Raw genomic sequence first — 23975 nt, 5'->3', positions numbered from 1 at the left:
CCAATAGGGACAATTATAATAAACTAGTAGCCGTTGGCTGAATCTGTTCTTTCTTTCCTTCCATCCAGTGACTTTTAAAACACATATTTTTGTGTGTTGTAAAACAAAATTAGGATTTTAGGAAATCCTAAAATTTGTGACTTAATCCTAAAATGTGACTAGGATTTGGAAAGCAGTGTTTTCTATCAGGGTGGTGTATAAACATCACACTTTTAATGCTAAGAGCCGAGCACTTTAGCAAGCCCTTCTGAACACACCCTGTGTGCTCTCTCCCTTGTGCATCTCTATCTGATGATTCAAAAAAGAAACCTTTTAATCTCACTCCACTGATCAGCTAAGATACTTAAATGTTTTAGTTGTGAGTAAAATAATATGCATTCTCAAAGAAAGTATCTTCAGACTTCAGTGGCCAAGACTCTAGAGTTAGCAATGGAAAAATTAATCTTGGGCTTCTGTTTCTGCCCACAGTTTTCAAATTAAGAACGATGCTTTTGCACTTAATGAAACAACCTCTATTTCTCTTCAAGAAGACTCAGGATATCAGTTCTCCAGGCCCCTGGCGGTCCCCTGTAAGTACCATATGCTGTCCTTCTAAACTCTAGCAAATGCTTTCCCCACTGGTATTGAAACTTTCAAAATTCTCATTTTCAATCTGCTATCCCCTTCAAAATAGTAATTTTAGATTAGATTTCCTTTTCTCTTTCTTTTGTGGAATTCTTCCAAAAAATGTGAACTATGTACATTAAGGGAAATAATAAATCAGCAAACTATGCAATATTAAAATGCATGTGGTTCACTTTGAGGATTTGCAGTTAGTCAGTGCTAGATACACATATTTGGTGGTATTGTTGTGGATGTGGAAATATCATTCATGTAAGGAAAATGAGTTTATGGTCTCAAGACCATAAATCAGTGGGTTGTCTGAGAAACCCAGGGTACCAATGAGGCATTTCCTGATTTTTACTCATAATATTTACAAAGATTAAAAGAGATAAAATTCCAAATGTGAAGGCTTAAATTGTTCAAATCCTAACTCAAAGAAATAGTGGGAAAGGTGGGTAAGTTAGAGTCTGCTACTGATAAAGGAAAAAAAAATCAAGTTAATCTCTTCTGAAATTATCATGTTTGGTTTGGTTTAGATTCCCAGAAATGAAGAAAAAAAAATGGAAAAAGAAGAGGACAAAAAGTACATTCTAAGCACTTATTTCAAAATTTTAAAGTCAACTTTGGCTAATTCAATGTTTTCAAAGAACAAAAGCACAATCGAAAAACCAACATCCAGATATTTTACTAGTGTGTTATTTGTAATATTCCAATGTAGCTTGAGACCTTAAGGATGAGGTATACTTGAGTTCAATTGCTAGAATTCCAGATGCTACCCAATGATATATTCATTTTTATACTGGAGCAAGTAATTTTTTGTGGAGCTAGCCATTGGACACTAGAAAGCAATTTCATTGAAAAGAGAAAAAAAATGGATTGTATTGTATATCAATTTCCATGGAGAAGTCATTCTGATCATTCTGAAGCTCTTTTTCCATAAAGCAATGGAAACAATTTTTCAGTTGTAGAGGACTTTAAAAATTACATGGCAAATGGCTTAGCACTTGGCTAACCTTTTACTTTATACTGGAAATTACAGTAAACATACTCCAGGATATACAATCTGTTGATTTTTATCCTTTGTGGTAAATTAGATATTCTCAAATTGTATTAACCGAATATTTTAGATGCTATGAAAATGGACAGAAAAAACGTAGACAGAAGGAAATATTTCTTGATCATTCATTGTAATTCAAATAATATCCATCACCCATAGATTTTTCAAAGGAATTAAACTTCTCTTGTATCATCCTTCTTGCCTACTGGAAAAGTTAAATGTTCCCTTGAAAGTTCCCTGGGGCCTGAAGATGTGTCCAGAGATGAATTTTCCATGGAGCTTCTATCAGCAAAAAATGTTTTTAGTATTTAAGTGTGCGAACATTTAGTAAAGAGAGATTCGCCAAATCTAAAATCCTATTTGTGGGACCTGTTCAGCGCATTTGGGGCATCACCTAGCTTTGTGCATGTTTGATTTTCTTAACCAACATGAGACTGTAATCTTCATAACATAAATGAGAAGACAGAGTCTCAGTTACATCATTTGCCAAATAACAAATAATTGGTAAGTGTCTGAGGCTAACCCAGCTCTCCAACCAAGTCCACACTCTTCCCTCTACTTTTAACACTCTTTAGATGCACTGCAGACCTCATCCCCAGGAGGCGGCTCCCACAGTGCTCCCCTTCCCGCTGTACACATTTCTGGGCTGAGTTTTCCTCTGGCCAGGTTCAGGCACTACCTCGTGCCAGGGAGCACTCTCCTGTTCACTTGGAGGCTGATAGGGTTCTTTCTCTTCTCTCAACATCCTGTCCCTGAGGGCCTTCAAAGGACTGCGTTTGAATTTAAGGAATTTACATGGCCACTGTAAATGGAACCAGTGATCTCTAAGAATCACTCTATGATTCTTCCTACACTTAACGAAAAATAAGATGCCTTTTGCCAACTGGGCTCATGAATGTAAATGTCACTGAATTATATTAGACTATTTGCCTACCCACCCACAATTTTTATTTTCTCTACATTGTGTCCCAAGCATCTTACCATTGCACTTTGTAGAGAATATGCGATCAAAAGATAGAATTAAATAAATAATCAATGAGCCAATAATAAGGATCTTAAATTGTTTCAGTCTGCATAGTTATAAAATAGGACTTTATTTTTCATGGTTAGGTTAAAAAAATAAAAAACCCATTATTATCATGTCCTTGAAATATTCCCATCTGAACTGTGCACCAGAGGTAAATTTCTACTTACCTCAGGTAGATTTTTTTCTTTTTTTTAAGAAAAAGTAGACTTATATACATGATGTTAAAATGTAGTTGTGGTTTGTATTTTCAGGAGCTGATATTAACTTATAAAACTTATAAAACATAAACATGAAAGCCATCACTTGCTTCAAATCACTTGCTTATATAATGAAAAATTTCCCTGAATATATTAGGCCTCTCAAACTTAGCTTCTATTAGTCAGTTACATTGATATAAGTTCATTTAACAATATCTGGCTTACTACAGAAATAGTATAAGATGTAGCATCTAAAGTCTGGACTATTTTCTAGGATCAATTAAATTCATTTAAACCGAACATCACATATTTGCATTTAACTCTAATCATGCAATGAAGACAGCTCCATTCTCTGTTGCTTCCGTTTTCCTTTCTTCTCTATTGTTGAACGAGTTTGTTTTCGACTCCAGTTCAGCTTCTTGGGCTCACCCAGTTCTTAAAACGGTTAAAAAGTGTTTAGTTTTACTAAAGTCCTCTATTACGCTTATTACTATATTTAACCCATTTTTTAATCTGAAGAAACTCCCTGGAAATAACCATTTTTTCCAACATATTGTCATGTCTTTAAAATAGTCTACACAATTCTAAGAGTAACAAATTCAGTTTCTAGAACCATCTCTTTAGACTATCGCAGTCAGGTAAGACACTACAGTTACAAAACAACTTCAAATTTTAAGTTGCTTATTATTCTAAGAAAATATCAGCTCTGTTTGGTTTTCATCACAGCACCCAGGAAACAAAAACAGGAGCTTCAAAAGAAGCGAAACTATTTTTTTTAAATGATTAGGGGACTCTAGACAGTGTTAGACAATCCAGAGTGTTTATTGCCTATGATGAATTGCTTAATTGTATACCTCTGATAAAATTAGTAAGTGAACATGGTACGATTTTAATTAAAATATTTTTGTAAAAATGATGTTTCCCCCCTCTCCTTAAGGGTATTTTTTTAAATTTAAGGAATGAATTATGCAGGAAAAAAATCCGTTGTGTTTGTAAGATAGCCAGTTAGGTATAAATTTTGGCTTGATCCTTTCCAGATCATTTCACTCCCTAGAACATGATTTTTCTTAATTAAAACCACAGTGGAATGATTCATTGAAGGAAGATAAAAGCAGAGCTCAAGGGTCAGCAGAATGACATAGTGGAAAGTGTCAATGTGGTCCCCCGGTATTTTCAAAGTTAGGAGGCAACTATTTCCTGGTTTGGTTCTGCCCACAGATCTCCCATAGAAATTCAAAAGAACTAATGAACACTCTGAGTCTATCAAAAGGAGAACAGGCCCCCAGAGAGTGGTTGATTTTAATAGTGTTGACTTTTACATCTCCATCTTCACAATGCTTGGCTTCATGGCCAAAGTTAATCCACCTCATTTTAGTTATGGGAACAAATTTCAAAAATAGATCTTTCTTCAACTGATAACAGAAAAGGATGGAAAAACTGCTCTGGTAGAGAGGAAGCAGTTCAAATAAGTACATATGAAGACTGTGTTTAAGGCTATGAGCAGCAATAGTGTCATTTGCATGAAAGTATTGGGCCCACATCTATAACATTCTTCCTTAAACGCACCAGCAATTCAAAGGTTAGTGATTAATACATCACTAAAGGTGAAAAAGAGAAAATTAAACTTTTCAAAGGTATTTCCTAAATTTAACTTAAATTGTCTCTGGCTAAACACAAACCTGGAATATTTAGCTAAAATAATTCCATATTTAAAATATATATGACTGAACTGGATATAGTAGTGATTCCCCCTGAGAATGATTACAAAAGGCCCATCAAGGCCTTAAATGAAGTTATTTAAATGGTACTATCTGCATGACAGCAATACCTCTATTAAATCATATAAAACCCAAGGATGAAACAGGATATCTCCTCAGTTGTAAAGGGATATTTCTTATGCTTTCAACACAGTTATTCTAATCTGCAAGATTCTACTTTCTAAAGAAAGAACGTTGAAATACTTTAGTGAATGGTAAAACATATCATGAAAACTATTTTACAAATGATACTACTTGGGATTAAAAAAAAAACATACACAGGACAGATGCGTGTATTTACGAGGCTGCATTTTAACTAAAAGACAAATGGCTGTTTCAGAGGTTTCTATCTCCAGCTAGTAAATTAAAATGTCTGTGGCAAAAACCAGTGTATTTAAAGTTTCAAGATGACTTTTGTTATTCCTCTATGTCGTTGGTCACTTACAAGTTTCTCAAAACCTTGTGTGTGTTTCAAGTCTGTTCAAAGTTAAACTCTATGTAGATATTTGGAGGTAAATCAATTCAGCTATTTTGAGTTTCACAAAGGAGGAAGAAAAAGAAGGAAGAAAAAGAAATTCTTTTGTGCTTCTTTCCACATTTATTTTACACTTATAGATACATAAAAATGTCTGAAAGTTTAAAATAATACTTATTTACCTAAAGGGAGGAATCAAAAAGTTAAATCTGAGAAAGAAGTTTAAAATAGCAGTGTTAGAAAAATATAGAGCCCATGAGTGAAAATATCTAAAAACTTGATGTCCAAGATCTGTGGTTCATGTCAAAACAAAAGTTGTCAACTAAAAGAGAAATGGCTATGATAGAATTATAAATTATAAATTAGTTTGGCTTATATTAGTCAAATATAATTATACTTATGTGATATACATTATTTTATTTTACATTTAGAGAAAAGAGATTCACAGTTGTCCTTTTGAGAGATAAAAACAGGAAGATAGGGTTAGAGAAGGCAGGTTTAGTAATTTTGAATCTAATATGTACTGCAGTGGCATTTCCAGTAGGGTGTGTCAAGTATATAAAGTCTGTTACATCTCTTTTAGGTGTTTCATGCATATATTTATGTAGAACAAACTGAGATTCCTCTACTGACTTGACCCTACATAAGTCAACTAGTAAATAACTAACTTTGGGGGTAAAAACCACCACTCCAGAGAAAACCTCCAGAAGTCTTGCTTTAATAGAGAAAGATGTAATTGTGAAGATGCATTAGAATACTAACAGTGGAAGTCTGAGGAAAACATAAGAACAACGGAAATTGGGAAAATAAACATTTTAAAGATAGAGCATTGAAGCAGAATCTAATAACCTACTTCTCATAAGCCTCTGTGACTGAAAATGTAATTAAATGATCTAAATCTATAGTAAGTTCTTAAGAGTTTGTTCACATTTTAGGAGGCTAGTGCATTTTCCTGTATAGGCATCTCTGTCAAAAATTCCAGGAGGATAATAAGCTAGAAAATATATAACGTATTTAAGCTCGTATTCTTGCTACAAAGGTTGGAGTTATTCCTGTGTGATTCACAATTTATTTAATACTATTGAAATTCCAATGGAAATGATTATTAAAATCATGAAAGGGAGACTGGGTGAGAATAAATAAGTTTATTGGAGGAACCCAACTGGGTGACTGCTATCATATTTGGAATACTGACTGAAAAGTCTTAGATTAGTAAGCCTTATACATTCTATCTACATAATGCCCAAATCCTGAATCTTTGCAAACATATGAGTATGTGGTTGAGTTTTTAGACTATTATCTGTATGTGACCATCAATTTCAATGTAAGTTAAAATCAGGAATCACAATAGAAGTGATTTGTTAATTTTTCTTTTCATTTGCAAGATCTGCATTAAGTGGAATTTTGTAAAATATTCTTTTACCAAAAGAGTAAAATTCTCAGCACACATGAGACATCTTTATCTGCTAAATATTTGGACACATGCTATATGTATTTTGCAGATATCTGAATATAACATAAAACACTTACTACCAAACTCTAGGTGATTCAGAATCGTGTAGCTCAGAACATGTTCCCTAGATGCTCATGAATTCCTCTAGTTCCAAAGTTTCATGCTTGGTAGACAACATAGCATTCCTTGATATAAAATTATGCAGAGCAGATTTCTATGCTATGATGACATTGTAGAGATCAACGGAAATTCCTGTATTTAGAGGTAAACCAACTAAGTCCCAAAAATATCTAGTGACTTTTTAAGATCACATATATGACGATGGCTAAAATTTTTTAAAATGTGGGGCAAATGTTGGGAAGAAAAATATAGACGTATTACTTATTTCATTTATAAGCATTCTCTCCCTCCCTCCCTTCCTGCCTCCCTCCCTTCTTTCCTTCCTCTCCCTTTCTTTATTCTTTCAGAACATTAGTAGAATATGTCTTGTATTGCTTCCAAATCTCTTGAAGAACGAAACATATTTAAGTTGCTTGGCGGCAGTTTTAAAAGCTAGATGGCCATCTGGACTAGCTGATACCTTTAAATATAAGCCCCCAACCCGCTTCCCGGCCCTTAAATTGTTTGAATCCAAAGCAAATATGTTCTCTTAAAATGACTTTCTTTTAATCAGGGAGGTAGGTTGCAAATGGAAATCAATTGCCAGAATCTACTTCTTTCACAAAAACAAAACAAACAAAAACACTATAAAGTGCATCAAAGTATAGCAGTTAAAGGGAAATTAAATAATAAAAGCAACTATTAATCTTTAAAGACAAATTTCTCAATACAGATTTAGGTAATGACTTCTCAGGTGGATTAAAATCAATGACATTTCAGGAAACATGGTAAAAAATACCATTTAACTAAATAATTTATGAAACAGTGAAGGCAAGGATGGAATACAAGAATATTAATAAAATATGCAGCATTTTGGCTAAAACTTCTATATGATCTGAGCTATCAAATACTGAAATGGGTTTTAGAAAAATGCACCTTCAGAACTAATTTCTTTGTTCTTTCTCTTTTTTTATACTAAGTCACCCTCAAGGAAAATATTTGCTTGTTTGAGCATCTTGGTTACTTATACACTGGGAAATCAGCAACGTAATGTGCTATGAAAAACAAAATTAGCCAGGAGTGGTGATGCATGCCTGTGGTCCCTACTCAGGAGGCTAAGGTGGGAGGATGGCTTTAGCCCAACAGGTGGAGGCTGCAGTGAGCTGAGATTGTGCCACTGCACTCCAGCCTGCGTGAAAGAATAGAACCCTGTCTCAAAAAATAAAATAAAATAAAATAAAATAAAATAAAATAAAGAAAAACAACAAAAAAGAATGTTCTAGATACCTTCCATAATAAGTAATGATTAAGTTATTTGAGTTTAAGCTTATTTTAATATATTTCATTTATCTTAAAATACTTTCATAGCTACTATAAAATCACAGTCTTGAAATTTATAAACATACTATAACTTAATGAGAAAACTTCACTTATGACTCAGGATTTCTCATTCATTTGACAATTCAGAACATGTTGATCCTACCTCTCCTGTGGCTATTTTAATGGCATACTTGGAATTATAACTGTGTGGACTTGCCAAATCTGCCTTCCCACAATATACCATGCTACTTGTCAATAAAAATTACCTTACTCTCTCGTAAGTTTTGAAGTACTTTGCACTGAATTTGTTCTTCAGAGCCGATCTTTATTTTAATAAAATATTCTTTGATTTATTCAAACAATATTAAACTGAGCAAAAATATGAACATTTCAAAGATTCATAGAACATCAGATTAAAGGAAATTTCCTATGCTTTAATCTTTCTGGTAATTCAATTAATAAGATCTTAAAACTTCTTGAAGATTTTTCTTTAGAAAGTATAATAATAATAAATAAATTTAAAAAAGAAAAAAAAAGAAAAATGTAATCCTAGAATTTTGGCGCAATTTTTTTAAGCTACAAACTGCCACTATTGGGACAGTCACTGTCCATACGTTGAAAGTAAACACAATTTTCCCCTTTTAGCTCCTGGATTTAGGCCTAGTAAGCTTTCTAAATATTCACTAGAAGCATTCTGTAAGTATAGTTATCAATATACATTTATTAATTTTCTACATGTTGTGTGATACTGCCCTGGGCAAAAGCATAGAACAAGATGAGTTGATTCTAAGTGGTAAACTAACCAAAGCACTGCTCAGATGAGATGTACCTCAATTTCAATATCAACACAGCACTGATTTCAAAGAGGGGCGGGGGAAACTGTTTTCGAATAGCCAGCCTGTGTATATCATTTAAAGCAAAATACATGAAGCTGAGAAATAAGGCAAGGGTTCTTGGTGGTACTGCTGCACAGCAGGAAGTGGAAACAGATGAGATTGCTCTGCAAACTGTGTGTGTGTGTCTTTCACCTCTCACTTTGAGGGTTGAGTGGTGAAATGCCACAACTTTTTTTTTTTCAAACTTCCCTTTCAGGGCACAGAACAGACTTAAAAAAAAAAAATCCTGACAGCTAGATAGATGTTCGTATGTACATCAAGGCATAATGAAAGAATAAAATGAATATGCTTTCTAATTTTGTCCAAAACAATACTGTTTCAGTCTAAAATGAAAAGAATTATACTTCCAAAAGCAATACCATTACACACAAAAAACTCTTGCAACAGATTACTTTAAAAAGGAAACAAGACTTGTTTTTGTTTTGTTTTTTCAAATTCTGATTCTCGAGCATCCACATTCTTAATATTTCTTTCCAAAATTTAGATGTAACATCAGAGAATAACATCCTTCAAAATAAATTGTGCAACAGAAAACTTGAAGCAACAGGTTTTATTCCTGCTTGCTTGGTTAAAAAAATATGTTAATATTACTTGAGGAAGTAGAATAAGAGGTACAGAAGGATTCTCCAGAAAGTGAATAATCTTAGAGTTCAACATTTTTTCTTATTGACTCGCTGGATTTTTTTTTTTTTCTTAGCCATTCTTTCAATGGTATATTCAACATACAGTCAACTGTACGAAGGAATATAGGCCACTTTAGTAATCATCGGGAAGTCTGAAAGCGTGAACAGCGTTCAAGACAAAAAAAAAAGGTTGACCGGGTGCGGTGGCTCATACTTGTAATGTCATTGCTTTGGGAGGCTGAGGCGGGTGGATCATCTGAGGTCAGGAGTTCAGGACCAGCCTGGCCTACATGGCAAAATCCTGTCTCTACTAAAAAATACAAAAATTAGCTGGTTGCAGTGGCAGGTGCCTATAATCCCAGCTACTCGGGTGGCTGAGGCAGGAGAATCACTTGAACCCAGGAGGCAAAGATTGTAGTGAGCCGAGATTGTGCCATTGCACTCTAGCCTGGGACACAGAGCAAGACTCCGTCTCAAATAAATAAATAAATAAATAAATAAATTAAATTAAATTAAAAAGTTAAAAGATAGATAGTCTCACAAAATTGGTTGGTTTACTAAATAGTCTGCCATCAGCATCACCAAGTTTCATCTGGGTAGATTTTCCCCAAAACCCAGTGAATGCATCACTATATTTTGTTTATGTCCTTCTTCAACCTAAGGTGAGCTTTGCTTTTGTTTTGTTGTATGGTAACGTTGATAGGTTATCTTCTATTCTTGAAGCATAATGTCTTACTCAGACGATCTGGGCTTGCTTTCTTAAGTATTTTAGTCTGTTTCTCAATCCTGGAAATTGAAGAGCGAGGAAGATTCCTGGAATAGTCATTGATCTGCATTAAAGAACCATGTATTTAGACACTTACCTTTTTGTTATCTTTGTCCTTGTTGAAACATTAGTGTCAGTCCTAAATTAATCGAAGCTAAACACAGATTCTTTCTCTGCCCTGGATGTTGGAAAAAATGGTGGTGATATTCACCATTTGCATTGATAACTGAGACTAGGTCATTTGATTGGGATGGGCAGGTATTTCTTTCCTTCAGCACTTCTTTATGTAGGTTCTTCTTAATGGTGAAAGAGAAATAATTTTCACTAGAGAAAGAGCCTGAGGTCAAACACACATGAAAGCCTATGCTCCCTCTGGCCCTGTTTGGGATTTACTGGGAATACTCTAACATCCTGCTAAGAATTTGGTGTGTTAATCTAAAGAGCATTGTGTGCTTTCTTAGTGTAAGAATCTGTAAAAGATTTAGGAAGGACTTGGGAACTAACACTTGGTGCCTCTTTCTGGTCATAGTAAACAGCTATAGTATTTAATTGTCTTAACCTGGGAAACCTCACAGGATCTGAGATTTCAATGGGTTTGATGTTGGTTTAAGTTTTGGAGATGGTTAGCAGTGAGTGCCTGCCTGTTTCAGGACCACTTCCGGCCCCCTAAAAGACTACTGTTGGTTAGACAAGATATATACCTTTCAAAAAATAAGGGAATTAATTTATGCTCAGTCAATTGTCCATTCTTTCTATATCTTTAAAATAGAATGCCAAGAATAACTGAGAAGCTTGTCTGGGTAGTTGTGTAGAGTATTCCTACATATAGCAAAATCTATATATGGCCAAGAATTGAAAGTCTCACTACAACTTCATGACTAATTGCATGTGATACCTGCTGGTAGCTTCAGAGTATGTGGGGCTTAAGTGACATCTCTCTTTCTCTCTCTCTGTCTCTCTCGATCGATACACACACACACACACACACACACACACACACACACACACACACACACACACACACACACACACACACACACACACACACACACACACACACACACACACACACACACACACACACACACACACACACACACACACACACACACACACACACACACACACACACACACACACACACACACACACACACATACACACACACACACACACACACACACACACACACACACACACACACACACACACACACACACACACACACACACACACACACACACACACACACACACACACACACACACACACACATACACACACACACACACACACACACACACACACACACACACACACACACACACACACACACACACACACACACACACACACACACACACACACACACACACACACACACACACACACACACACACACACACACACACACACATATATATAGCGCTATTTTTTTTAAGCTACAAACTGCCATTACTGAGACAGTAAGTATCCATACATTGAAAGTAAACACAATTTTCACCTTTTAGCTCCTGGATTTAGGCCTAGTAAGCTTTCTAAATATTCACTAGAAGCATTCTGTAAGTACAGTTATCAATATACATTTATTAATTTTCTACATGTTGTGTGATACTGCCCTGGGCAAAAGCATAGAACAAGATGAGTTGATTCTAAGTGGTAAACTAACCAAAGCACTGCTCAGATGAGATGTACCTCAATTTCAATATCAACACAGCACTGATTTTTCAAAGAGGGGCGGGGGAAACTGTTTTCGAATAGCCAGTCTGTGTATATCATTTAAAGCAAAATACATCAAGCTGAGAACCAAGGGAAGGGTTCTTGGTGGTACTGCTGCACAGCAGGAAGTGGAAACAGATATATATATATATATCTGGGAGAATACAGGCTTGGTGGCCATATATGCAGGATAATATTTGATGTCACAGACCAGACACAGCACTGAGAAAAACAAGAAAAGGGGAAAGGGAAGTATTGCTCTAGACAGGAAGGGGTTTTGGCAGAGTTAAAGGTCCAGAATGAAGCTGAATATGTTTGTGTTTGTTTCTCTGCAGTCCCTCGTATAAGGTGAACAATGGTTAATAATAAGAGCTTACATTAACAGCATTTAACATAAGCCAGGCACTGTTCAACATGCTTTAACAAGTGTTAACTTTGGTAATCCTCAGAATAGGATATGAGTGCTAATGTTACCCCATCTCACAGATTAAGAAAAAATAAAAATAAAAAAGACCTGAAATTGGGTTTAAGTAACTTTAGGTTAAGCAACTGAAACAGACTGAGCCCATGGCTTTCCCAGCTCACCCAAGCTGGTATCCAGCAAGTCATGTTCCTGAGTTAATAGGCACAGCTGAGCTTGTTCAAATTATTATTTTATATTAATCATATTTTAATCATCTGTTTTCAGTGAAACACAGGAAAGATCCATTTTCTTTTTCCAAATTCTCACCTTTCTGAACTGCCCCTTTTTTTCCAGTCAGTAGCCACAACCATTCACATTAATAGTTATTTTAGAAAGTGAAAGGATGTTGTTAAAAACTATTTTATTGTGAAAATAATCTGTACCCACTGAGGAAAATTTGGAAACTGTAGAGATACATTGAGTGGGAGTGGGAAATAACACTGTATTTTTTTCCCCTTAAGCAACTTAATATTTTGGAGATATTTCCCTCTAATTATTTCCCTTACCACTAAATAATTTATGATCATGATATATATGTAATACTTACTGTTTTTTCACCTAAACATTTTTCAGGACTCCAAAACATCCTCCATATATTTGCCTGCATATTGAATCCACCACACTGATTCACTCAGTAACAATCTAGTATTTACTATTTGTTGGTTACTGTTCTATACACTAAGGAGCGGAAGGGAACAAGACAGAATTCTGTTCCCATGAAGTTGAACTTCATGTGAGTTCAATAAACATTTCCCTAAATATAGTTATTTAATAATAGTTCTCTCAGTTCTGATTAATATTAGTAGGGTTTGACTTTTAAGAAATCTATTTTCTCTGAATAAAGGGAGTAGAATTAGGGTATTAAGTTTACTGTTCTAGTGCTGGGTAATCATATTGAGTATAATTTTTGTTTGTTTTGTTTCCCTTTGTTCATTAGTGGGGAATGCTTTCCGATTTTAAATAAACTACAGCATTGCCAACAAGTCTAAGGCTTAGCCCAAAGTTTTTACTGACTCCCTATGTCCTTTACGGTATAACGGTTTATGTTCAAAACTCATCAAGATTAAAAGGAATCTTATATTAAACTACATGTATGCACCACTTAAGGCAGTCACATTTTTCACTTTTAATGTTTCATGTTTCTAAAATGTTTTGTTTCTAGGATGCACTCTTATGATACATCACCCAGGCCCTGCTCAAACTCTAGGCACTGTGCTCAAACAAAATTTGAATATTTTTTTTGTTAGAATGGATTGGGTTGAATTAAATGGAATAATATAATTCCGTTAAGTGGAATAATATAATTAAATTCTCAGAAAGCATTGTTAAAAGGCAAAAATAGCAAAAAGCATCTCAGATTTTTGTTGTTATTTACCCACAAACTGCATTTTGTTTCCACTTCTTTCATAAATTCAGTAAATGGAAATAATTATTGGATTATTCAATTTTGCATATATCTAGCCAATACAGAGAGATATTTGCTGCTTTGGCTGTTGGTAATAATTTAATAGTATCCAAAAGAAGAAAGGTGCACATGCTTTATTTTTCAGAAATATTTGATTAAAATTACTGAAATAGGTTTTATGCAAGAAGTTGTTATGCCGATAGTGAAAATTGCTTCATTACACTCTTTATGAAAGGTGAGTCACTGAATTACATTGATCTCTCTTTGATCAAAGAGTCTATGTTAGTTATGTGTAATGAGCAGAATTTATAGAGCAAATCTGTTTAATGTAATGCTGATTTCAATTATTTTTCATTTTAACTGGCTGTGTTTACCCACACATGCACATGTACAGATTCAATAAAATTTCCAAAGTAGATTAAATTGTAGCCCAATTCTCTGTACACAGTGCACTGCATGTTCCATACCTTCCAAGTTAGAGGTATGATGATAAATGAATGGAATGCATTTTTGCATAGAGTATATGATCAATATAGGATTGAGTGTTCGTTACTTGTGAGTTACGCCATAGAAGCTGGTGTCTGCTGCCAGTCAGGCTTGTTCAGCTTTTCTGCCTGTTAAGATACAGTTGGATACACTGCATTCTGGTGTCCACGTTTGACAAAAGTTTCCATTTGCTAATGGTTATGTGAAACTTCTTGCAGCAGGTCAAAAACAGAAGTGCTTTAGGAAAACCATGAAGAAAGTGAAACCATCTAGAAAGGAATCTAAGTTTCCCTGTTTGTTCCGTTCCCCACGCTTCTCCCCCAGTGAATTCTCTCTGTCCACTCTGACCACTTTTTCAGAATGCCGCTGTCTTGGAGAACTCTCTCAAATTGGTTAATAGAAGTCGAGGCATCAAATAAGAGTCAGCTAGCCCTTTCGGAGTTAGAAGTACTTTCATCTCCTTCAGCTTCTAAAAACTGCTGGTGTTACTATCCTTATTTTAGAGATGAGGAAGCAGAAATTTGAACAGTAGAAGGGGCTGAGTGAAATGGCTTGAGAGACATTTGAGCTCCTGTCTTTGGCCCTAAGTGTTTTACTGTTACCTGTTTAACGTGATGCCTGCAAGAAAAAGCTACCTGCTATCAATGGCTGTTTGCTTCTCCGTGTGAATTTACATTACCTGCTGCATTCTCTGAGCCATTTTGTTTCTTCATCCTTAGTTTTAATGATAGATTTAAAGGTTTTGTGAAGAAGGCCATGCCTTAGAGACCAAGTGGAGGGAGAGTTCAGTTTAAGAGACTCCTCCCCAAGTGTTTGCTGTCACCCCCCTCAGGTATGTGAGCAGCCCTGATGAGAGAAATCTCCATCACTTAAGTGGTGAGGGAAGATGCCAAGCAGCATAGGAGAAACGTGAGTGAGGTCTCAGTGGCTGTGCTCAGTGCACACATGTGAAATGTGATGTCCTAAGTTTTCTCCAGGTGAACAGGACTTCCTTGACCAACTGGCTTTTCACAACCAAGAAATGTCAAGGGCTGTCATATTTTTCATGTGATAAAACTTGCTTCATATTAAAAAACTGAAATGCGGGATACTTGTGTGTTCTCCATAATGTCTAAATTTTCTTCTAGATAGGACACTGCCATATAAAAGGAACTTGTGGAAATCATAGGTTTAATTTAGTAATGCCCAGAGCACAGCATGTGAAAATATGTCGTGTTATTTTGTATGTTGTATTCTCTATGCATTTTCACAGCTGTATAAATGTCATTGGCAGTTACAGAGATTTTGTGGAAATGCCCACATTGTCATTATATCACCAAGTAATATCGTAAGAACTCATGATGGAAAGTTTTATTAGAGGTGTGTAGGAGTAAAAGTGTCACTCCTATTGATATAATATTGTTCTGCCAAATTTATGACTTTGGTAAATGACCAAAATTGAGCAATTGATATAATATTGTCCTGCCAAATGTATGACTTTGGTAAATGACCATGACCTTCAACTATAGTATGGACATCATGACAGACAGTTACTTGTAATAACAACATTTCTGAGAAAATGTGACTTTACTAATCTATCTTTATTTTGCCAACAAATAACTGCCATATCAGTTTAATTTTACTTTCTTGAAATATATCAAATGAGTTTAGGTGTCAAATATAAAATGGATAGATAGGTAGGTGAATACATAGCTGGAAAGATGCTATATAGAAAAATAGGGAATAAGGGATAAATCATACATGGAAATATTCATTAGATTGAATCAAATTAGGTAAGCAGTGTAACCACATGTGAATATATTCTTGTGGAATACAAATTCATGTTTTCATAAACCTGAATTAGCAAGAGTAATCTGTGGGCAATACTTATTAGTTTTACTAATTACTTTATTACCAAACTAATACTTTATTAGTTTTTTAGCTTGCTCAGTGGGAATAAATGCATCTATTAATATTTGGCCTGGAACATTCTATTCCAACTGGCAGCAACTACTCTACGGTATATTAATAGCTACAGTTTAGCTGCTACTTAAACTAAGTTCATAGCATTGTTACTAACTTTTGCACACATTTATTTTGAAGTCAGATGAAACTATTAAAATGTTTTAACTACCTTCAAAGTTATCCATGATGTTATGCAATATATAGCCTCTTATTTTTTTTCACACTGTCTTTATATGTGCTTTCACGAATTATTGGACAATAAAATTTTAGATTTCATTTAAGCACAGGTATGTGGGGAATGAAGAAAGCACAAGATCAATGATTATATAAAACTTGTATTCATTATAGAAAACCTAGAGATCCTGAGGTTTCTCTCTCATGTATAAGATATAAGGCTAAATAAGTAAATGATGGACACGTATGTGTCAAAAAGGAAGATGCGGCTTAGCTAGAAAAGGCTTCAATGTTAAAATTTTGCGGAAGAAAACATGTTTGTGAGAACTGAGCACAATGCACTGTAATTTGTGTAGAGGTTGATTCGAGGACAGTTTTTCACTTTCTTGTTTGCTGAATCCTCTCTCCTCCTCACTTTCCACTACTTTGGGTTTCTCTTTGCGTTGTAGTTATCCTTTCTTGGCTCTCCTTTGAAACGCTTGGGTGGCTAGAAATGGCATGCTTTGCTGCATCTTTAAAATAAAACCTTAAAATTATTATTTAAAACATTTTTTGCATCCCTAAAAAAGGAAGGAAGAGGAGAAGGATGGGAGAGAGCGAGGGAGAGAGGACGAGGCCAAGGTGAGGCAGGGAGACCACTTGATCAGATGCACATGTACCACGGTGGCCTATACTCATCATTCACTCCTAAGGTATTTGTACCACTAAGAAAAGTATTTCTTAGAGGTCTTCCGAAGAGATTTGCTGTCCCCAGTCTCCCCCAAAATACTCATTTGAATATGAATATTAATTTAAAATATAAATCAGTTTTTAATTAAAAAAGCAAGAATTGGAATTTGAAGCAACACTTTGTAATTGGGAATATATACTGGTGATTAGTGAGGTGAGAAAACAAAACAAAATAAAATGAAATGCCCAGCCTTCCCCCGCCACCCCCCCCTCAAAACACACACACTTGATTTCAGGCTTTCACATCACATTCTAGTGGAATAATTGCCATTCAACTTATTATACAATTGTTAGGGGTCTTATAGTCAGAAATTTCATCAACAATTTTTGTCCATGCAACTGTAGAATTCAAGTATTCTTGCTCAGTCATTTAAATATATGTGTGAGATGTGTTATTCATATGTTCATTTACTTACAAATTCTTAAATAATTTTAGGACACCTAGTGTAGGCAAAGAATTATGCTACATCTTCTAAGTGCAAATTGAACTGGGTAAGTACTTATTCACTTTTAGTTGATAAATTGTAAAATAAATTATTATAAATAAAGGAAGCGGTACATTAAATATCTGCTAACAGAGGATCCAGAGCATACTTTTTTTACTTTTTTCATGTGGCAAATGGAACATACATGAAGTTCCCCACTGGAACTATGTACTGTCTACTTAACTTCTCTTAAGATCCATTCCTTCATCTGTAAAGTGGTGATCATAATTCCTGTATCTCAATATTACCACCAGGATCAAATGCCTGAAAGCACCTAACACATAGGACAGACTCTCCATAAATGTTCATTTTTTCTTTCTTTCTTTCTTTTTCTTTCTTTCTTTCTTTCTTTCTTTCTTTCTTTCTTTCTTTCTTTTTTTTCTTTCTTTCTTTCTTTCTTTCTTTCTTTCTTTCTTTCTTTCTTTCTTTCTTTCTTTCTTTCTTCCTTCCTTCCTTCCTTCCTTCCTTTTCTTTCCTTCCTCCTTCCTTCCTTCCTTCTCTCTCTCTTTCTCTCTTTCCTTCTTTTCTTTCTTTCTTTCTTTTTCTTTCTTTCTTTCTTTCTTTCTTTCTCTTTTCTTTCTTTCTTTCTTTCTTTCTTTCTTTCTTTCTTTCTTTCTTTCTTTCTTTCTTTCTTTCTTTCTTTCTTTCTTTCTTTCTTTCCTCTTTCCTTCTTTCTTTCTTTCCTTTCTCTCTCTTTCTCTTTCTTTCTTTTTTTTGAGACAGAGTCTCACTCTGTCGCCCAGGCTGGAGTGCAGTGGCGTGATCTCAGCTCACTGCAAGCTCTGCCTCCCAGGTTCACGCCATTCTCCTGCCTCAACCTCCCGAGTAGCTGGGACTACAGGCACCCACCACCATGCCGGGCTAATTTTTTTGTATTTTAAGTAGGGACAGGGTTTCACCGTGCTTGCCAGGATGGTTTTGATCTCCTGACCTCGTGATCCATCTGCCTTGGCCTCCCAAGGTGCTGTGATTACAGGCGTGAGCCACCACACCCTGCCGTTCATGTTCTTTTATCACCCTTCTTGCCACTGCCTGGAGCATATGACATATAACCCACCGCTGGCTTACTGGTTTGTTTCAAGCACTTGACCAGAGTTATATGGGATGGAGTTACATCTAAAAATATGTGAATATGGTTTGGGAAAAGGAACTCTTTCTAGCAAAATCTCAGCAAAAGGGATTTGCAACAAAATGACAAATGGTTCAGGGTTTAGGATGGAATACATTGTGAGTAATGTCTTTATCATTAACCTGTTAGTCACACACCCACTTCTCTTTCACAAGGGATGTAAGCTCAAAGTGCTACGACAACCTATAGTTCTGACATCCAGAGGCTATCTGAGTGTAATTCTATTGGTTATTGAAAATATGCCTCAAAACTAAAGAAAGATAGGCTTTGTAGCTTACCAGCAGGGTTGTAGATGTCATGGAGAAATTTTTTTTTAAAAAAATGATTAAAATGGTGCAAGATGATTATTGAGCGAAGTTAACAGAACTTTGCAAACATTATCCTGAAATGCATTTGGTCACATGTCTTCCTGGTTTATCAGACAAGAGCACCAAATTTATTACAACTTGTGAAAAATGTTTAGATGGTAAGGAAAGGAAAGGTTCATTTGAGGAAGCTAAGATTGCCTTGGAAACTACATAAGGCATATGATTCATGTGCACTAATGTACAGACAACTATTAAATACTTATTTGCACGTGATAATCAATTGTATTTACAACAACCCAAATTATTCACCTGAAGACCTCTGATTAAGGGGAATTATTCCTTGAGCAGTAGGCAATAGTGTCATTCCTATTTTGGTAACATCAACCAATGGAAAGTTATTTTTATTTATTTATTCAGAGTCTCACACTGTTGCCTAGGTTGGAGTGCAGTGACGTGGTCTTGGCTCACTGCAACCTCCACCTCCCGGGTTCAAGTGATTCTGCTGCGTCAGCCTCCCGAGTGTTGATTACAGGCATGCACCACCATGCCCGGCTAATTTTTGCATTTTTAGTAGAGATAGGATGTTGCCATGTTGCCCAGGCTGGTCTTGAACTCCTGAGTTCAAGCGACCCTCCAGCCTCGGCCTCCGAAAGTGCTGGGATAACAGGGGTGAGCCACTGTGCCCCGCCGGAAAGTTCTTTGTTAAGAATCAGAACTTGGCCCTCTCTTACATGTTGTTTTCCTCCAGTTATTTTTAAGTAATTTTCATCTCCTTCTAGCACTGTCTATTTTCCTGGGCTTGCTCATAGTTTCCTACATGAGGAGTTATCTGGAACCTATTCATGATGGAGACCAATTGCCCTGGAAAAACTCACTGAGTATGTGATGGACGCAGTGCTAAATCATGTTTTGACTGGCCTGGAGCAGTGTCCAGACACTTTAATTCTTTATTTAGTCCGAGGTAGAAATAGCTTCTCAATGGCAGCACCATCACATTGCAGATGTGTATCGACTTCGTATTTAACGAAAACCCCTAAATTGTGTTTTGTTTCCCACGTGTGCGGCTGTGAAGTCATAGAGATTTGATCCTGAGCTTTGCTTTTCTTCAGCTGATTAGATGTAGTCCATTGTTACAAGACGTATGGTTCATTCTATACCCAAATTCTGTCAATCAGATCCAATTCTACTCAAATAATTTTCTAATTTGCATACTTTATTCTAAAAAGACCCACTTGTATTTGAATTTTCAAGGAAACGTTATTTCTTCCCAGACATTGTATTTTAGACCTCTTAAAGTAAGTGTTGATATATTTCTAAGGGGAAATATAGAATATGATCTATAGAAATCTCAGGCCTTACAAACTTGGAAAGATTTGGTATTACAATGTTTCAATGTTTCTGAGTGTTTGGGGTTCAATAGAAAACCTTAGTCATATTTTGCCCAAAGCAAGTCTTAAATTTTTAATTATGAGTAATAAACCCAGGCATATTTAATCCATATATTTCATGATTCATTTACACTTCAATCACCACGTTGTTGTTTTTGAAGAACATTTGATGTGTATAAGCCCTTTGAGCCTTTAAAATATGCTTATAAAACCCAATCCCTTCCCATCCCCATCCACACAGATATACACATTATTTGAAAATAGATCATTATATTTTGCCCAGGATAAAAAAAAAAAAAATGAAATGCCTATTCTTGTGGTGTGGTTTTAACTTTTATATCACACTTGGCTAGATATTTTACTCAGTTAAAAATCATGCCTATGTCAAACCTTTGTTTAAAAAGTGCCTCAGAGTTTAAATATTTTAAATAACTATTTCATAGACTCATATGACTCATCAAACAGACAAAAAAGTGGTTATCTAAAGGCCTAAAAGAGATTTAAAAGCCCTGAATCTCCTTTTATATACCAGCTTCCATACAGAAACATTATAAAAGTTCACCCCAGTCTTCCTCTCTTTGCTGATATTTAAACCAAAATATTCAATTGCCAGTTGCACTTCTCCATCTGAGTGCTCAAATCCAGCATAACCAAATAGAGAACTCATTTAATTCCATTATCATTTACTCTACCTTCCAAAAAATCCTGCGCTCTTCCTACCATCCTCCTCCTACTTAAAAACAATCTTTTCTCCTTTTCAGGTTTCGAACTCTGTAAAGACTACTAATGATCTACCCAGCTGCCCATTTGAAAACTTGGCAGAATTGTGGGCCAGAAGGAGGAGAATTTCCCCTTCTCACCCTGAACATCACCTACATTATGCAATCTTAGGAATTCTCTCTCCTAAATACTCTACAACCCACCTAAAGTTCTTTACCCCTCCCGCCAAAACAAGTTCAAAAACTCATGTCTAAATTACATTCATATTGCCTACATTTTCTTCCTTTTTCTAGTCTTAACCTCATTTAATTCATTGGCACCACAGCTGTCCAAATAATCTTTCAAAAACACAAATTTCAACTTGTCACTCTTCATTTCAAAACCTTCTAATGGCTTTCCACGCCCTCAGAGTAAATCAAAATCCTTAATATGGTTCACCAGCTTCCCCCATGGTCATCTGTGTAGCCTACATGACCACCATCCCTCACATCTCTTCTCTGTACATATCATGGGAACACTGGGAACATCATTTCCTTTAATTTCCTTATTTTACCTCTAGTCTTCTCAAAGCATGTCCTCTGCGCCTAGAACACTCTTTATTCACTGGGCATTTTCACACCCAAAAAGTAAAAGTTTTAGGGCCGGTCACAGTGACTCACGCCTGTAATCCCAGCATTTTGGGCAGCCAAGGCAGCTGGATCACTTAAGGTCAGGAGTTCGAGATCAGCCTGGCCAACATGCAGAAACCCCATCTCTACTAAAAATACAAAAATTAGCTGGGTGTGGTGGTGCGTGCCTGTAATCCTAGTTATTAGAGAGGCTGAAGCATGAGAAATGCTTGAACCTGGGAGGTGGAGGGTGCAGTGAGTAGAGATCATACCACTGTGCTCCAGCCTGGGCGACAGAGTGAGACTCTGTCTCAAAAAAGAGTAAAAGTTTTAAGATAGCTTGTATCCTACTCACAATCATGTTCCCAGACCCTAGCAGAGTGCTGAGCATATAATATGTGCTCAGAATGCATCCTAAGGAGAGAGAAAGAAAGGAAGGAAGAGAGAGAGAGAGAATGAGAGGGAAGAAGGGAGAGGGGAGTCCGTGAGTGGACACATAAACTTTTCCCAAATAAACCCATAAAACCACAGTTCTCTGAATAATGTTAGTAGCAACTATCAAATTTTTATAATATTAAATCAATGGTGGATATAAAAATAGAAAGAGGGGCTGAAATATCCAAAATAAAAGTCAATCACCATAAGTCTGGTTTGAAGGATATGAGTAAGTATAAACCCAACCCTTAGAATATCATCAAACATATAATCATAAAGCTAGAAGACACCTTAGGTAGCTTCTAGATAAACACCCTTACTTTCTAGAAGAAGAAATAAAGATAAATGAGCCCTTATTCATTTCCTCACCTCCCTTCCTCCTCTGTCTATATGTAATGCAAGATTATGTTACTTTATTAGCTTTGCAAAAAGATTAAAGGTTATGGAAATTTGAACCAAATTTTGTTTTAGGGTGTTACTTCAATGTGACCGAGACATTGAAATCTGAAAACAGATCCATTTGCCCATCCAGCCCAACACACCACGGCATGGATGGGTGGTGGCCGTTTAGGAGGAACTTGGACATAACCATGTGGGTGCTGCGATTTAATGCTCTTCTTAAAAAGATGTGGAGAACACTACGAATGACAGCCTTGGAGACTCGAAAGCTTTAGCAATCAGTTGTTTGTTTTCCCACCCCTAAGGAGACAAGCTAGAGCTGAACATCCTAACATAACAAAACACCAAGAAGAGAAGAGGCCCATGAAAAGAGGGGAAGGGAGGACATTAGTAAAGCAACAAAGACCACCCATTTGGGATAAAAGGATCTGTGCTATAGAGATAGAGAGAAAAGTGACATTTACTTCAATAGCATGCGTTGAGTCATGCTGTGTACTTAGTAATAGTGTGACTAGTCAAGTGAACTAAAGTTCTTGACACCTAGTTGCCTAATCTGCATAATAAGAATTTTAAAATTTGCTGTAACCAGTTTACCTGCAATGATCAAACTCAAAAGTGACAATGCGTGTAATTTTTAAAAAATTGTTTAAGTATCATGCAAATAATAATTCACAATTCTACCTGGGTAGATCCACTTCTAAAAATTGGTAATTCTAATTGCTTATAAATTGTGCAGATATAGGTATTTCAATGGGCCACACTCTAAATTTGAAGGTGAGAAAGGAGAGAGCAATTTCACAGCTTGTCTATTACAGAAAATTTCTCGATACAGCATCAGTCTTTCCTAAATATTCATAAAGATATTAACTGGAGTTTTGGAAATTATGCACTTAAAGAGTTGATGAACATGTAGTCATTTCTGGTATATAGATACATTGACCAAATTTCCCAGGAAATGGTAGATTATTTCTCACTAACTTCTGGCTTCTATAACAATGGAAAGCCAAAAATGATTCTGAAACTGATGAATTTACTTACATTTTCAAACATTGCGATCAGTTTCCTAACTTAAGTAACACCAAAGCAAGGTTCCAGTCTGGGGAGTGGAATGAAGCCAAACATTAACTGAAATTTTATTTTGTCTACTTTACAGAAATCCCTTTTCAGAGTGAAAGCACTAAACCTTTGTGCTCGTCTTTACAAAGTAATAGCAGTTTGAAGTAAATCGCTACATTTTCGGCATTGTTATTACACAGATAATTGCTTCTCACTCCCGTTGTCAAGTCTTAAGGTATTTATGTAATAGACTT

At 35.7% G+C, this 23975-nt stretch overlaps 1 long non-coding RNA gene across 1 annotated transcript in view; it reads left to right on the top strand.

The window, feature by feature from the left end:
• The first annotated feature begins 334 nt into the window (after positions 1–334).
• Positions 335–23975, top strand: part of LOC126962002 (uncharacterized) — a 34729-nt gene continuing 11088 nt past the window's right edge. Inside the window, exon 1 of the long non-coding RNA XR_007728559.1 lies at positions 335–569. This is a non-coding gene — a long non-coding RNA (uncharacterized LOC126962002). The remainder of the gene's footprint in view (positions 570–23975) is intronic.

Source organism: Macaca thibetana, chromosome 9 (genome assembly GCF_024542745.1).
Source record: "Macaca thibetana thibetana isolate TM-01 chromosome 9, ASM2454274v1, whole genome shotgun sequence".
NCBI classification, from domain to species: Eukaryota; Metazoa; Chordata; class Mammalia; order Primates; family Cercopithecidae; genus Macaca; species Macaca thibetana.
The sequence above is the reverse complement of the archived record's forward strand: the minus strand, read 5'-3'. Positions and strand labels throughout refer to the sequence as shown.